The sequence below is a fragment of the Etheostoma spectabile genome, unplaced genomic scaffold (genome assembly GCF_008692095.1).
Source record: "Etheostoma spectabile isolate EspeVRDwgs_2016 unplaced genomic scaffold, UIUC_Espe_1.0 scaffold00010034, whole genome shotgun sequence".
Taxonomy (NCBI): domain Eukaryota; kingdom Metazoa; phylum Chordata; class Actinopteri; order Perciformes; family Percidae; genus Etheostoma; species Etheostoma spectabile.
Window position 1 is genome coordinate 1 of NW_022603781.1, and position 17,318 is coordinate 17,318.

At 40.3% G+C, this 17,318-nt stretch overlaps 1 pseudogene; it reads left to right on the forward strand.

The window, feature by feature from the left end:
- The first annotated feature begins 312 nt into the window (after window positions 1-312).
- Window positions 313-5,027, forward strand: LOC116679258 (PR domain zinc finger protein 2-like; annotated as a pseudogene).
- Window positions 5,028-17,318: the final 12,291 nt, after the last annotated feature.

Below are 17,318 nucleotides of genomic sequence, written 5' to 3' on the forward strand. Positions count from 1 at the left end.
TTGCTGTTTGCCAAATTGAATTAATCAAATACAATAGTATTACGCTATCAATAGTAATATTGCTATACATAATAAGTTGATAAAGCAGACAACTGAAACCATAAGGTTTGGGTGTGGCACATGAGTTTGATATATTCGCATGATTCTTGCAATTTTTTGTTGGATGGTTGAATTCATCTATTGTATGTTTACTTTTGATAAAAGCGTCAGCTCATTTGATGCCATAAATAAATGGCCCTAGCTAGCCATTCAGCTATATTATGTGTGGTTTGCTTAATGACAATATCTTCTTTATCTAGTCAATAGGTGTGACAACTGTCAGTACTTGTGTTCCAAAGCTGAATAAAACCTCCACAAAAGATGGAGGACTCGCCTCACTTGTACATCTCTGAATTTGGAGACATTGAGGACATGGAGGAAGAGGAAGAGGAGGACTACATTTATCAAGAGGAAACTAACATGGAATCAGACATGATTAAGTCACTGTACCCAGATCTCCATAAACATCCAAACCAGGATACTGAGAGAGATTGGAACTGTTTTCCCTGCCAGCACTGTGAGAGACATTTTACCAGCAAACAAGGCTTAGAACAACACATGCCATCCACGCGCTTTGGCGAACAATGAGACACATGCGTACAAAACCAATAAGAGCAACACTTTTTTTGGTTCAAATCTGGGTCAGCTGCAGCATGAGAAGATGATGCCTCTGGATTCAGTAGGATCAGTCAGGCAGCTTCATACTTCATCCCCCACTAGTTCTAATACTTGCATTTTGTCGGCTGGTGACCACACTGCTCAGCCAGACAAACTGGGAGTATTAGAGGGACATCATGCTTGCAAGTACTGTGAAAAGATATTCACTACACATACCACAAGCAACAACATGAGCACGGATCCACGAGCAGCACCTGCAAGTCACTGATGTGGAAAAAACCCAGCTGCCCCAAGAAAAATCTCCAGAGGATACTCAGTGAAAAATCTCACCAGAAACAGAGCTTGGTGACAATACAGCACCTGCAGCTGTTGTGGACAATATAGTGAAACATGCAGAGCAATACATGCTAGATGTCTCCAGCATATTTCAGAGAATCTGAGCTTTATATTGATGGAAAGATAGTGTCAACAAGTACAGTCAGTAGCTGTGAAGCAGCTGAGATTAATTCTGGGTCTGGATCTGTTGGACTGGATGCCCTGATTTTAGACCCCACTCAAATCAGCCAGGTTTTAAATACTGATTCAGTAACAGGCAAAGAGATACCTGGTCAACACTGGCCAGAGAAGAACTGCAACCCACCTCTTTTACCACAAATTAAAACTGAACTGGAGTCTGAGGTGGTTGTGTCATCTTCCTCCTCTTCACTTGTATCTTCTTTGATAGAGAATCTACATCCTCAGAATACAGAGTCTACAGTTTGTGCAGAAGGAGAGAACTGTGTTTGTGTCTCCAAAGCTGAAGCAGCTCCTGGAAAAGCAGGATGGTCTTAAACCTACACTTGCCCTCCTCGCAGATGGCCAGAAGCCTTGTTCACCTGTCTCTCTCTCTCCCCTGCCTGCTGGATCAGGAAGGTTTAAAAGAAGGACCGGATCTCCACCAAGCTCTCCCCAGCAAAACCCAACTTCCAAAGAAGAAACACCAGACACTGGATGTTGTGATGCTGCAAGTACAGGGCAGATGGACACCCAATATGGTTCACCTTTGCACCAAACAGCCAATGTAAAGGATGACACAACTCCACCTGTGGAGACAGAACCGACACCTATCTTGACAGAGAGCTGGTCCCCTGCGACCGGCGGTAACTCCCTGTAACCAGCAGCCACTGGATCTCTCTAATACAGTCAACAGCAGTGTGGATGTAGCTGTAGCTGATGCTGTGCTAGATTTGAGTTTGCAAAAAAAGACCCTGGGTGATTCTGAACCGACATTAAATTTAGTTCCACAGGCAATTTTGAAAGAAGGAAAATCATGTATGGTGGAGACAGCCTTGATGAATAATGAAGAGCAAAATGTAAGCCTAGGGAATCTTGAGACCCCTTTAGTCACAGACTTCACCATATTTACAGGTCCAGATATGATGACCCAATGGAGCCTATGGCAGAAGGACTTGTTTATGGACTTGCACTTCCTTCTGATCCTCTGACTCCATCACCTGCCTCCCTAGCCCCTGTTGCTTTGCAGCCAGCTTCACCATGCACTATAGCATTTGCTTCCCCAGTCTCACGCAGAACACTCCCAACTGCTCCTTCATTAATCACAGTTTTGGCACACCCCATATTTCTAATCCTTCAAGCCAACCAATCCAGGTATTGGCCCCAAATATCTTCGGAGCCCCTGGTAATTTGCACCGAAATGCATTACATTTTTCAGAGTGTGATTTAACTTCTGCATTTGCCACCACGAGTTCTGCCAACCCTGTTACTCTCTCCCAGTCCTTTGATCCAAATCTAAATCTACCTGGCCATGTGTTTCTCTCGGATCCACTAGCTCTTCATCCGCCTATAGTTGAGTCCACTCCTATGTCAGAAGTGCCATTCACACCCACTGTAACTTTAACTGATTCACTCATCAACTCTTACAACATTGCCAGCAACACAGTGTTGATAGAGTGCACAATAGCTCTTGAAGCCCCAGGGAGTATAGTCCCTGCTGCAGTTACCTTACAAGAAACACCGCAGAGCCTCCAGCACCTACACAGATGGTTGTTAATCACATAGAACAGCAACAGATTGTCTCAATGCCCAATCCTCAAACTGTGGACCCCACTATTCTTATGTCCTCCATCTCAGAATCAGTAACTCTATCCACCACCGCCGCCTCAGTGATATCGGATTGTCCTACTATGGCTGAATCAAGTCCTGACCCAGAGCCTGCTGTTAATACAGAGTCACCAACCATAAAAAGGAGGAACCTGCTGATAGTAGTGTTTCCATACCCAAAATTTCATCTAAGACCTCACCTTCTTCTGAGAAAGCTGTAGAGGACGAATCATTCAACAACATACCAGTGATGCACAACAGCAGACTTTTACCAAGAATTTTTATCTGCAATGTGTGTGATAATCTTTTCCATTCAATGAAAGAACTTGGCTATCATGTAGGTGACCATGCTGATGAATGGCCCTTCAAATGTGAGTTCTGCGTGCTGCTCTTCAACAAACCCTCTGCTTTGCTTGATCATCGATTAAACCTCCACGGCGTCGGCAAGACTTATGTTTGCAGCCATGTAAAAAGAATTTGTCTACCTTTGTAATCTGAAACAGCATCAAGAAGAATTGCATCCTGGCCAGCAGTGTACGTACACAGAAGACGAAAAGGGAAAACTAAGACCTCAGAACTACATAACTTAACAAAAGTCAACACAAAGCCCTCGTTGCCCGATGCCGCAGAGGAACCCAAGATAGTGGGAGTGAAGTAGATGTGGCAGCTGAAGAACTGTTTACAACAATAAAATGATGGCCTCAGACGGAGCCAAAGTCAAAGGCCTGATGTTCGTCTTGGCATTAACCAACATTATCCCAGCTTTAAGCCCCCTCCATTTCCTTACCATAACATCACCTGCTGGCTCAGTGGCTTCAGCCACAAACTTCACCACCCACAACATCCCACAACCTTTAGTACGGCTATTAGGTGCACTAAGTGTGGAAAGAGCTTTGATAACATGCCAGAGTTACACAAGCATATCCTAGCTTGTGCAAATGCCAGTGATAAAAGGCGATACACGCCAAAAGGAATCCTATCCCACTACGGCACTTTGCAAAAATTCAAAATGGAGTTCTGTCTACCACCAATTCTACTCACGGACTTAATGCTTCGAATAGGCCCAGTCAGTCAAACAGGTCCAAACCTAACCAAGAATCACAGGTGAATGTGAAGTTCAAGGTGTTGAACAAAAAAAAAGAAAAAGTTGGTCCAAAGAGTCATGCCACAGAGGAACAAGCCAGTCCCTTCATCAAATAAAATGTCACCTGCACAGGTGGATGTGCAGCAGGAGATCTTTGTCTGCCCACACTGTAGCAGGGAGTTCACAATGCGCCGCAGCAGAACCAAACACATGGCGGTCTGCCCCAAGAAACCGAAAGAGGTGAAGAAAAGGAAGAAGGAGGAATCTCTGTGACAAAGGAAAATAATAGACACCTGCATAGAGGGGTTGAAGAGAAACAACAAGCCTCGCCTAAGCATAAAACAAGACTCCAGACTTCTGGCCCTGGTAAAAGGTCCGCCATCCTACCGTGCAAACGGTCTTTTCAAACAAAAGAAGTAAATAATTATAAAAGAGAGCACGCAGCCAAAACAAGAGACACCAGTCTGAATGAACTTCCCATTGTTCGCACTTTCAACCCCTCTATGCGCCAGTACAGCAGAGTCCAGCATAACGTCAAAGGAATCCCCATTAAAATCACCATAGTGAAACCACAGCAGGCTGCACCACAGAAGGATGAGCTGCCTCCTACCCAGAGCCGAGAGGAGGCAACCGGAGCCGTCACCAACAGCAATGAGCAGAGTCCTACAGCCTGAAGACTACTCAGCTACCCACTGGGGATCATCAGGTAGTTAAGGCACATTTTAAGTTTAATTGCAAAATGATGACGATAATCAAGTGATGTTTTTACAAAAGAAAACATTGCAAACAAAGAAAAGACATGCACTGTAATCCAAATTTCTTCCAATTAAGCCTGTCAAGATGATAAACAAAGTAATTGTGCAATTAATGTTGGACACACCATCGAGAAGATCTCAGCACTGCCATGTCCTTAAAGTTAACTAATGTGTATAAAGTGAAAATTAAATAAAATGTCTTAAATTATAAGCATAAATGACACAACTAGATGATTGTAAGCAATCTCAAGTCCATATCTTTATCAATATTGTTTTGTTTGTTGTTTTCAGGACCCTGCTGTGTTGAGCTCCTCAAACACACTTTTGTCACAGTGATACTACTGTAAAAGGAGGTAACTGCTAATCACACTGTAAACCCCAGTGACCCAAATTGCATCATACTGTACAATAATAACTGGATTGAGGATGGATAAGACGGACGATACTGAAGTGAGTGGATGTATCTAACTGCATATTTGAATGATTTTGTAGTTTGAGTTTTGTAGATTTCTCCTTCACTTCATACACTTGCTGTCAATGGCTTGGATTTGCACTTTGAAATTGAAAGCTGCTCTTATTTCCTACTTGGCTGGGTTATTCAGAGAGGATGGCAGGTGGCAATCATTATCAGCATGCATTTGCACTTTTCTTTATCTGTAGTCTGTGGCCTTTTGGTTTAAACTCTTACTGCATGCTGCGAGCTTGTACTACAGTAACATTAATTTAGGATGGGTTATGTTGATTCAATTAGGCCTAAAACACTTAATCTGATGTTTCGTCTGATTGACAATAACCAGTGTAATTACATAATGGAAGACTCATCAACAACGCAAGACTACGAGATCATGGAAAAGTAACAATCTATACTACAGTGTAACATTGTCCACAAGCTACCTATCAAACGCTTAAGGAAATCTACACTGTTGATGAAAGTCAGTGTTTTCAGTTTTGGAGGGAATGTACCATTAATAGATATATTGAAAATTAAAATTGTAAATAATCTGGTTGGCCCAGTTGCTTTGTATTTGTATGAAGGTTTTGAGAATAATTCCTTGAATGTGCCATCAAATGTATGTAATATGACTAAATGTGGCACAAAGACTATACAGAATAAATGTAGCTAGCTGTTTTACCTCATATGGGATATATTTGGCACTGCAATTGCAAACAGAAGTACTATAATCTGTAAACTTGGATGCATCATTGACACCTTTACAATATAAGAGTTCAACTCTTAACAGCAAAACGGAGCCAACTTCTGGAATCCTGAAACACTGAAATAGTTCCAGAAGTCCAGTAGGCTTAATTTTGCACCGTTATACAAATTGCTTGTCAGAAATAGGATTTTGTGTTTATTTTTCCCCATTCAAAGACTACAACATGTCAAATATGACCATCATCTGTAGCATACAGGCTTATAATCTGTCAACATTCTTATTGTGTGAAGTGTGTATAATAAATTCCAACTTGTATAAATCACAAAATGGAAATGTAAGATCAATTATGGGGTAGATATTTGCTGGAACCCAGTAGTGAAATATGGAAATGATTGTGGCGAGTTGTTGCTAATCTCAAAGAGTGAGTGTAATGAAATGTAACTTTGATTTAATTTTGTATAAGCTTCTAGTTTGAAGATCCAGTGCTATACTATGTAGTTATTTAATTATGAATGAATTGAGTTATATTAATTTGGGTAAACTAAAACTTGACAGTGGCCTGTCTCTGAGAGAGAAAGAGAGAGAGTAATGGTACCTCTTTTATTGCCTTTTCAACCCTTGCTGGTAATATCTTCTTCATTCAGGTGGACTGCAATGTGTTGGATGTACAGGCCGGTTTGGACGACTGTTATTTAACTGTGAAAAGTGCTTGTAGCATTTCAAAGTATAAATTGAGTCATGTATATTTATTAATAATTTAAAATAATGTTATCATATCTGAACAGGTCCTCTGTATGATTTGCACTAAAGTTTTTTCAAGCGAGTGTTCAAAATAAATGGAGAATGTTAAAAGATTATATGTGAAGTTTGTGTGAAACTTTATTTAGTAAACAAATCAAATTATTTCATTATGGAGAAGTGGATTTCATGTTGTTTTCATGTTCAACAGAATGTGATACCAGACTTGCATGTAGCCTAATGTAGCACGATGTGCCTTATAGAACTACAAAGTAATATAATGTCCATGTGGGGGCACCCTTTCCTTACTTTAACCACTGGAACAGTAGGTTTAATAGAGAGGGGATTTTGTAATACCACTGCATGTCTTCTGCACTCCCACTTTCTGTTAGATAATCCATTTACAGCAGCACATGTTTTCTATTTTTAAAGCATTCTCTCCACCGCTAGTATCTTAACATTTGGAATCTGGATGCAAAAAAGTCTCACTGCAACGCTATCCAGACTAAGACCTGTGTTCTGGGAAAGCAGACAATCAGTTGGTGTAGCAGCTATTAACTGGTATTGTCCCATTTTCATCTTTCATATTTACTGTATTATCTACAACAAAGGGTTTAACAAACCCTGACTGAGGAACAAAGAGATGAACCAAAAGTCAGAAGATGCAATGTTTATGTTTGACATCTTTTACATTTGATTGTTGTCCCTGTACAAGGGATAAATGAGATCACTCCACTCCAGTACTCCAGTAGGTTGGTGTAACAGTAATTGCAGTAGCACAATCCTTGATCTTTCCTTTTACTAATGAATGGAAGCTTAAATAATAACACAGGACCTTCAAAATGGTAATTACCTTTGTTAATATGACTTTTGCTTAATTTTACTTCTCCTCTTGATGTCTTTGCATTGAGTTCCCTGACCTTTGCAACTCAGAAACCTCAACTGTAATTAGGCAACATCAACCAAGATCTAATTAATGCCTGTTCTAACATTTAACATTTTTTGTAATGAGACTCAGTTAAGACGTGCACATAAAAAGTGAAGAGTCAACGGATTAGTGAGTGTTTTTTTTCCCCCCAAGATTGAGATGAGGGGATTGTCATCAGTCGCATGTCTGTACGCTAAGTGCAGCGCTGTAGTTGGCCTAGCTTAGCATGAAGTGAAAAAACATGCCTAGTTTAACACTTCTAAAGCTGACTTATTTACACATTACACCATGGTTCTAGTTCTAGTTTACCGAAATCCATTGTGTGTGGGCTGAACAAACTGAATATACTTCCTTCCTTATAAAAGAAGACTAATTGGAACATTTAAAAACCTGCATTGTTTCCATCCGTGTTTACTTTCCAGGCTGCTAGCAGTCTTCTTCTTCCCTGTGGTGTGGTGAGTGGTGCGTTATCGCTCCCTATAGATCAGCGGAAGAGTGTAAAACTGTTAATAGAAATGGTTCAGTGTCACGCATCCTTGTGTGCATACGCGACAATAAACAACATGGGGCCCATTCGTAAAAAAACATCCCTCCATAGCGCTTCCAGCAGTCAAATACTCTGCAGGGTACATTTAAGTTTTGTGCTTGAATACTCATTTAGTAGCCTACTCTTATACAGCATTGAAATCAATATTTGTACCAATATTTTGTTTTAGAGGCAAAGCCTTGACAGATCAATTCACCCCTTTTGAAATTAAACATGGATGTTGACTTTAATTAAGTCAAACTAAGAAATGAACGACCAATGCTGTCTTTAAGTGCCGGCCTGGGACAGCATGATCTCTCGATCCAACATTAACACATGAAAAGTAATCTCTGCCTAAAATTGTTCATCAGCAGGCGGCACAGTGGGCATGAATTTAATTGTAATTTTGACAGTTATGCAGAATCTTTTATTTGCTACAGGCAGACAATATAAGTGTCCAGGGGAAAGATGATTATTATGCTTCTTCAGTATTAGGAAAATACATTGGAAACAGCAGCTGTGCCATACATCAGTCTGTGACATTGACATATCACCGTACACGGCACACAGGTGAAGCGAGCTGGTTCATTCTGCCATGCGTTCTTATTGAAAGGCTTGTGGGTTTGTTAACCCCCTGGTGAAGCTTATGTTTTCACGCTTCAGAAGCTTTTGTAACAAATCGACACAAGTGGTTTGGATTCTTTGTATTTTCCTTCTCTCTCAGACAACTTCAGTTTGTAATTGAACTGAGGAAAACCAGAAGCTGTCAGAAACTCACAGGAGTCATTGCAGATGTGTGTGAAACTGCATTTTAACGCATGTCTTTTTTAGTGTTCCAAAATTTAGAAAAGACCAACTACAGTCTCTGGGAATAAGGGACCGGCCTTTAGGTGCTTTAAGTACCAATGCCTGCATGACAGGGGATTTTTAGTGAGTAATTGTGCCAGTGTACCTAAAAGCAACAAACCACTGCACTGAAGTACAGGATCTCCCAGAGCTCAGAAGCTCAGCAATAACTTCAAACTGCCAGGCTGCATTTGTATGCTCAACACAGCTGGGGCTCTTAGCCCAGGGCCATGTTGAATTCTCAGAGGAAGTTCTGATGAGGAGTGAGGACGCATGATTTGAGATGATTGAAAACAAAAACATTCCTCCCAGAAGTCTGAAGAGAAACCTTTGATCTCCTTCTTGTTAATTTCGTCAGCCGTTTTTGAAAGTTTGACAATCAATGTTAATACTAAACTAAAGCCAGTGATGTGGTGTGAGACAAATTGGATTTTTTTTCCTACCTGCAGTTGGTGGGTTGGAGCTCTGCCCTGAAAGGCAAAAAGAAGAGTAGAGTTTGAATGAAGGTGATTATTACGTTTGCATGTAGTAGTGAGCAGTGTGTGAAAGGATGACAGTCCTGCTGGGATCACAGTGATTCAGGTATAGACAGATGAGAGAGCTGAGTCACCCCCTCCCCCTCTTTGGCGCTGCTTGTTCCTGGTGATAGTGACATGTTTTTGAGGCATAATTGTCAGAATGTCAATGTGTTTAATGTTTACTTAACTGAAGATTAAACTTCTTGCATGTTTCTTCATTTGTATGTTACTTCTTTTTTGTATAGTTTTTTGGTGCAGTGACAACATTTTTGTCCAGATCTCCTTGAAAAGCTGAATGAAATTCAAATATTTGAGCATATGTAGGCTTGCAGATCTCCTACTATAGCCAATGTGCTGCCTCCAACAACTTATTTCAGACCGAGTTCAAAGAAAAGACGAACCCGTCTTTGCTGTTATGAAGGTAACCCCCTCCAAGCAGCACTGGGTGGAAGTAATACTGCAAACAGAATACTGGGATAAAGTCTCTTCTTCCATCTCTGCATGCTGTTCAGGAGCTGAACAGACATGGTAATGAGGACATTAATAAGGATGTGGATCCATTTTTAATGATCCACTGGCCCCTTTAGTTAGAAACTGATTTTTGTGTCCATGGTTCTGAGTTTTCTGTACAGAATCTGTTTTGCTTTGAGCGAGACTTGCGTATGTGCTTTTTTTTTTTGCCTGCACAAGCGAAATGCTGCCTACCTGCAAAAACTGTTTGTGTGTGAGTGAGAGATAGAGATGCAGAATCAGTCTTCTCTGTCTATATTTCGAGGATCATACTTAGGTAGGGAAGTAAGGGGGGAAAGGAGAGAGAAATAACTCAAACTTTATTATACTGAAGGAAATTTGGGTTGGAGCCAGTCATTAAACACACACAGTAGATCACAGAGGAGAGAAGAATAGGTTAACACCAAATCAAATTCCAGTGATGGACCTTCATTTGACTTCAATCAATCAATTTTGAGTTTATAGCTACTGTACGATTAGCTTTTATTTTTGAGGAATTGCAAGTCCTGTTTTCACTCTCTGTGAAGCTCTTATATGACTGCTGGTGAATGAACAGACCTCAGGCCATATTTGAGTGTATGCTGGTATTTGCTTGCAGTATTTGCTTAAGTTACATCTTGTCATGCTTATCTGTTGTGTATCTTATCCGTTTCCCAACATGTATGCCTGTCAACTCACCGTAGAGGAGTCAGATTGAATTAAAAAGAGATGAGATAAAGGAGAGAGAGGAAATCACAGAAAGAAACTACAGGCTGCAGCTACAGTGTAAGAGCTGGCCCTACACAAACGAACACACATGTACACACAGTCATCTCTATTCTCACTTTTGTCAGGGGAGAGATTCTGTCTCCTCTCTGCAGCAGGCTTTTCCTTCTCATCGCTCTCTCTCTCTCTCTCTCTCTCTCTCCCTCTCTCCCTCTCTCCCTCTCTCCCTCTCTCGCTCTCTCCCTCTCTCCCTCTTGCTTTGTTCATGCTGTGTTTTCTGGGCTCTCTGTCTGAAGCAGCGCCACACTGGAGCACTAATGAGCAGGCTGAAAGCAACCCAACACAGATCTCCCAACAGCTTAGGAGCAGCAGCAACTCTGACGGCATCTGAGGCTGCGAGAAACAGGACTGATCTGCAGTCAGTGGGGAGGCAGTAACGCATAGGAGAGGTCGTGAAGTAGACAAATTAGCAGTTGAGAGAGGGAGAAGAGAGGATCGCTCCAGTGCAACAGCCAATCTCCTCTACACTCGGAGACTGACCCACGGTGCACTTTCTCTTCCTGAAGACGAAGGACCTTTCCCCTCCCAGAGGAGTTCAGCCATGGAGGAGATGCTCACCTGCAGTCGTAGCCCTTTCTCCCAGGTGTTTGGGCGTCAGGGTCAGCTCATGCAAGCCAGTGAGTGTAAACAGCCACCTAATGTCTGAAAAAAGTTTTATTTACCTTGCATGAACCTGATTTTGTGTTTCAATAATTGGTGCACCCAATGTTCTTTTGTATTCATTGATAAACAGATATACTGAGTGTAGGGTAGACTGCTAATGACATAAAAATTAAAATCCAGCCATATTGGAATGCAAAATTAAGACATTTAGGGAGGCAACAGTTGAAGATGCGTGTCCAAGTTTCACCCAAAAACCATTAGGTAATACTAGGTAGGTACTAAGTAATACTACTAGGTAATACTAGTTAATACATTAGGTATCTTCTGCTTCTGGTGCAATTTATTATTCAGTTCTCTCAATATTTGTAATCATGTTTCCCTTTTATCCTTTATAAGGTGTTAAGATGTTTAGTCTGTCTTCTGTAAAAAGACTTCATGCAACATGGCGTTCTCAAATTTTAGTTTTACATTTTTCAGACAAAAAATGACATAAGAAGTTGTGATTTTCACATCAATATTGAATAATTTCTAGTGCAATGCAGTTTGACACAGCGATGTGTAAATGTTAAATAGACTGTGATGCTTCACTATGCACAATAGAGATGTGAAAATGTTATATTATAGTGTATTATTTGTCCACCCCCTCAAAAAATTATCAGAACGCAATGCTGATTTCCAGTAAACTGCAGATTTGCATATTTTATTCAATTTCAACAATTTACACTAATTTAAACAAATGTTTCTGCATTAAATGCTGCACCAACACTTCACATTCATTTTTGTAGATTTAGTCTTTGCAAATGTCTGGGAGTGAATTAGCAATGAAAAATAATTGATGTTTGCATACTTTAATGACTTTTTAAAAATGATTCTCAATATTTGAAGGGGTTTTCTGCAGTATGTGTGTCAGACACCCACAGCCTCCATTTAAACTCAGCTAATGTTGTTGCATACATGCATTATTTGTCATTTGTATGTGTGACTTGTGTCAGTGTGAATTGTATGCATGAGCTTTGAGGTCCTGTGGCTTTTTCGTTTCAGGACCAAACCTCACAGCATGACACCATCTGCCTCCGGTGTTCTGTTATAAGGTGTCACTTAATTCCTAAAACAGAAAATGGCACCTTTTGGCCATGGCTGACTTGATGTGAAGCATAGTGAGTTGTGATTTTTGACAGGTTTGCTACACATTTAGAAAATTGTACAAACTAGCTTATCTCCGCTGCTGGGCATGTTCATTCACTGTGGTGCAGAAATGGTTTTTCATTTCTCCAGTTCAATGGCCATTTGAGGCGAGACCTTAAACTTTGGTTTGCATTGGCTTTGAGCTGTAACTTGTCTGATTTTACTTTTAGATGCTTTAAGATGGCCTGTCCCTGGCCTTCCTCGGCATTGGAAAAGCAGTATTTCTTTCAATGGCATATTGTACAACAGAAATGTTTTTTCATAGAGCCACTCCTCTATGAGGGGTCCTGTTGTAGGTTAACAGTTGCTGTTTGTTGGAGTCTTTAGTTGTATGAATGAATTAGATTGGTTTCCTGATTTGAACAACTGAAATAATTACTCACGTCACATTCAGACAGAGTGGAGAATGCAGTACAGGCACAAACCATCAATGGAAAAACAGGACTGTTTAAATGTTTGGAGGGACGTCAACTTTTCTTTGTGCAATTTGTTTTTGGACTATCGCACTCTGAAAATACACTCACTCAATATTCAGTCTTTGTTGCACATACATATGCCCAAGGGGGATGGTTGTGGCTTTTCACTGTTGCTTACCCCATTCAAGCGAAACATAAAGACAACTTGAAGTCAAACTTTGGTGCTCATTCACAGTGACTCCCCTCCAGTGCCGATTAGTCACAGCAGGTGACGGTGCCGTGTGAATAAACCTAAATGTCTCTCTCTGGTTGTGAAAATGACAGCATCATTGCATGTGTTGTGCTCCGTTACAGTCGGTCTTGCGCTCCCCAAGTTATCTATGCTCTTTGAAGCTTGTGCTGCATGTCTGCGACTTTGGATGTGCGAGAGAGTGAAGGGAAGGGAAGGGAAGGGGGAGATGGAAGGAGAGAAGAGGGAGAGGAAGGAAAGGGATGGGGGCAAGAAAGTGAGCAAGCTGCAAATTGTGTGAATAAGAGATGGGTGTTTTTTCTATTTTTAGCAACACCTTACATACTGTTACACAGCAGCTGGAAGACTAATCCACAGTAGCGCTGGCTCGCAATATCTGAACAGTAATTATAGAGGATTTTATTTGTTATCTTTGGCTGTCACCCATCACTGGCTCCGAAGTCCCTCAGCTATATGCAAAGGCCTGCCTGAATTGCAGAGAAAAAAACTATTACATCAGTGTTGCACATGCCAAAGACTTGAATATTAACAACCTTCTGGTGGTACCCTGGCAGAATCAACACTTGACGGATTTTTTCTCTCTCATAAATCACATTCACGTGGCAGTGCCAGGTGCATAATCCTGCTACAATTCTCTTACTCCCCACTGGTGGTGTGATGTGTTCTGTGTTGTGATCAGATGTCAAAAATCCCTTTCCTTTATCGTGTTTTATATCTTTTTGTGCACGTTATAGGTTTACAAAGTGAAAAAGCCCAAAGTCCAGCCCAAAGGGACTTACCATCTCCAACAAAACACGGTTCACAAACTGCCCCAAACAGCTCTGTAGTCCAGCCTTTACTTCCGTGACGAACGTGCGTCACTTTGTAACGCACGCTTAGCTCTGCAACTGAAAAGCTAGCAGTACTTACTGTGCATGTTCGACTCCCAACAAAGATGGTACAGAAGTGAGATGTCTCACTCTGTAGCTAAAATAGAGAGCTCAACACATAGGGTGAAAAGAGGAGCTGCAGTAATGTGCAGTACAACAACAGCATGGTGTTTTCTGAAAATTAAACCACATAAACCTATTGTGGTACAGCCTCTAAATACAATTATGAACCTGAAAATGAGCATAATAGGAGCACTTTAATAAACTTTTCTGTAAATATGCCAAAAGGCTATTTTTCATCTGCAATCCCTGGCCAGATGTTACAATAGGCTTCCTTAAAAACAATGTTGCACCCTAACATGAGCATGACAATAGACATTATATATAGCATATATTCCTGTCATTCTGAACCTAAATCATCATGTAAAATGATTAATCTCAACACAAATTTGGACAATTTTTTGCTCTCCTCTGTACTATGTACTTACCTATTACTTTACTCTTGAATATCTCGTTAATACCTCAGTAAACCGTTGGTAAATCCCTGCTCAGGAGAGGTGAATGTGATTTGAAGTTTTAATATTTGACCGCAGCAGGTGTAGAACATATTTTGGTCTTCTTTGAAGTGATTAATTCCTCCCTGCTTCCACTTGTGTTATGGTTCCAGCACACTCACACAGATTCCTCACACCTCCTTACCGGTGGGCTTTCCTGCAGTAAGAGATTAGCTTCATGCTCCTGGTGTTGCTAATCATGTAGAAGGAGTCACGTTGCAAGAGGTTTGCTGGTAAAGTCAGTGTGTGAGCTCAGCAAGGTAACATCATTTATTTTCTCACGTGGTGAGTCACGGATTTGGGATGATTTCAAGATGTTTGTTTATTTGTGTAGTTTTTTTCTTAAGGGAACTGTTAATTGGTAAGGATGGAATGCCATTCTGTGTCTCTACAAGACTTGTCCATTAATCCTATCATTCACACACCATCTGCTATCATTTGGATGTGCATTCAAATAATGTTACTTAATTAAAATAAATGAAGCCATGGGAGATGCATTATCCTCAGCTAGATTTAAAATGATTTCACACAATCTCACTGAGTGAAGCAAAAATGTCTCATCACACTAGAAAATAATTCCTGCACTGACAGAGGCCACAATCATGACTCCTGAACAATGACAAAAACACGCTGTGCGGTACTTTGGGGCACATTTTTCTGCATAATCAGGGTTACCACGCTTTACTGGTAGGTTTTTGGTATTTTGAGGTAAAATGAGTTTTTAGTTGAAATGGGAAGGATTGTTTGCATGTTGTAGAATTTAAGGGATACATGCAAGAGGGCTGCATGTTGGGGATTAGCACTTACCCTATCAGCAGTAAGCAAATTTGTGTTTTATTTATTATTTCATGTTGTACATACTGTATGGATATTTGAATACATCTAGGGAATATTTTGTACTTACATAAAACGAATATACCATAGAAAATGTATCTTTGTTAATATTTATCTCTATTTAAACCGTGTTAACATCCACCAAATGCACAGTCTACAAAGAGCATGAATAATGTTGCACCATGTGCTAACAAACATACAGCAGTTAGTAAGGATATGGTGTTTCTCTGCAGTATTTTGGCTATTGCAGCATAACATTGTGACTGTAAAGCACAGACTATTTTGGAAATGCGTTTTGACCTCAGCGGATCTGTGGTCTGGATTAACAGCAAATGAATGACTCCAAATGTAACAAAATAAGAAAACCAGAGGAAAAGAAAGAAATTATAATTATGCACCACGCCCTGATGTACTTTATGTCTAGACTGTTATTGACAGCTCAATCACAGATGAATGCCAGTCATTCGTCTGCACCAGTGGACCTAGTCTTTCTAGCATGAGTTAGAAACCATAGAATGGCATATGTCAAGGTAAATCACATGTGAAAATATATGTACTGTATATATATATGGTTTGGGGTGAGCTGGACCGCAGAGTGAAGGCAAAAGGGCCAACAAGTGCTGAGCCTCTCTGGGAACTCCTTCAAGTCTGTTGGAAAATCATTTCAGGTGACTACCTCTTGAAGCTCATCAAGAGAGTGCCAAGAGTGTGCAAAGCAGTAATTAATCAGAAAAGGGTGGCATTGAATGAGAAAGTCCACTAATTAACCCGACAAGGCACACCTGTGAAGCAAAAACCATTTCAGGTGACTACCTCATGAAGCACATTAAGAAAAAACACCAAGGGTTTGCAGCATCAAAAAAGCAAGGGGTGCTACAGTGAAGAAAATAGAGTATAAGACATGTTTTCAGTTATTTCACACTTTTTTGTTAAGTACATAATTCCATATGTGTTCATTCATAGTTTTGATGCCTTCAGTGATCTCTACAATGTAAATAGTCATGAAAATAAAGGAAACACATTGAATGAGAAGGTGTGTCCAAACTTTTGGCCTGTACTATCTTATATATATAATCTATTATATACTATATATATAATATATATATATTACCACTGTGTTCACCCAGCCAAGACCATGAACTATGAAAACGTTATTTTTTATGGAATTGCTTGTTTGTAGTGAAGTGATGAAACTCCTGAAATGTTGGCTCAGTCACAGCAAACATTTGTGTCAAGTGTTCTGGGAATTGTTTTATCGAACAACAATTGTTTTAGAGTTTCAAAACTCCTTACAGAGGAAAATTGATTTGAATGTACAATACATCCCCTCATAACCCTACTTAAATTGGACATCTCCAACTTCCATTTACTTCAGATAAATGAGCATGCTGCTAGAGGAGCCTGATTGAAAACACAGTGAGGGTCAGCAGGCGTTGTCTCTGCACTCCTCCGCCTCATCCTACTTATCCTCTCTTCTATCCTCTACTGAACTACCTCTCCAATATAAACTTCATTCTGAATACAGATTACGTGTGTGTTAGAAATTGTTGTCTTCTCTGGAGCATTTACAAGAGATATAGGACCAGTACGCTGGGTAATAAAAACACTTCGGCCTACTGATTTTATCTACAGTGCAATATAACCCATATAAAAAGATAACACATTTGATACTGTAAAAGTGTGGTACTGCAGAGGGTGCTGTAGTAAAACCATAACACACTTTCAAGGACATTGCAGTAGATGGTAGCTGTGCTTTAGAGCTTCACACAGATGTCACAATTCATGAAAAAAGGCTTTCTGTAACATTGTACTTTCTCGGCTTGCTGCTCTATCTATACCATCTACTTTGATGTGTGAATTATTTTTTTTAACAGCTGTTTGAATCTGGCAGTTGTCAGCTTAATGAATGTGTAATGTTTAAAAGAATTTTGCCATCATTATTGCGTTTTTTTTAGATCATTGTCAGTGGTAGGCTACAGTATTAGTGATTCATGTTTACTTTTAAATACATCAACAAGACTGT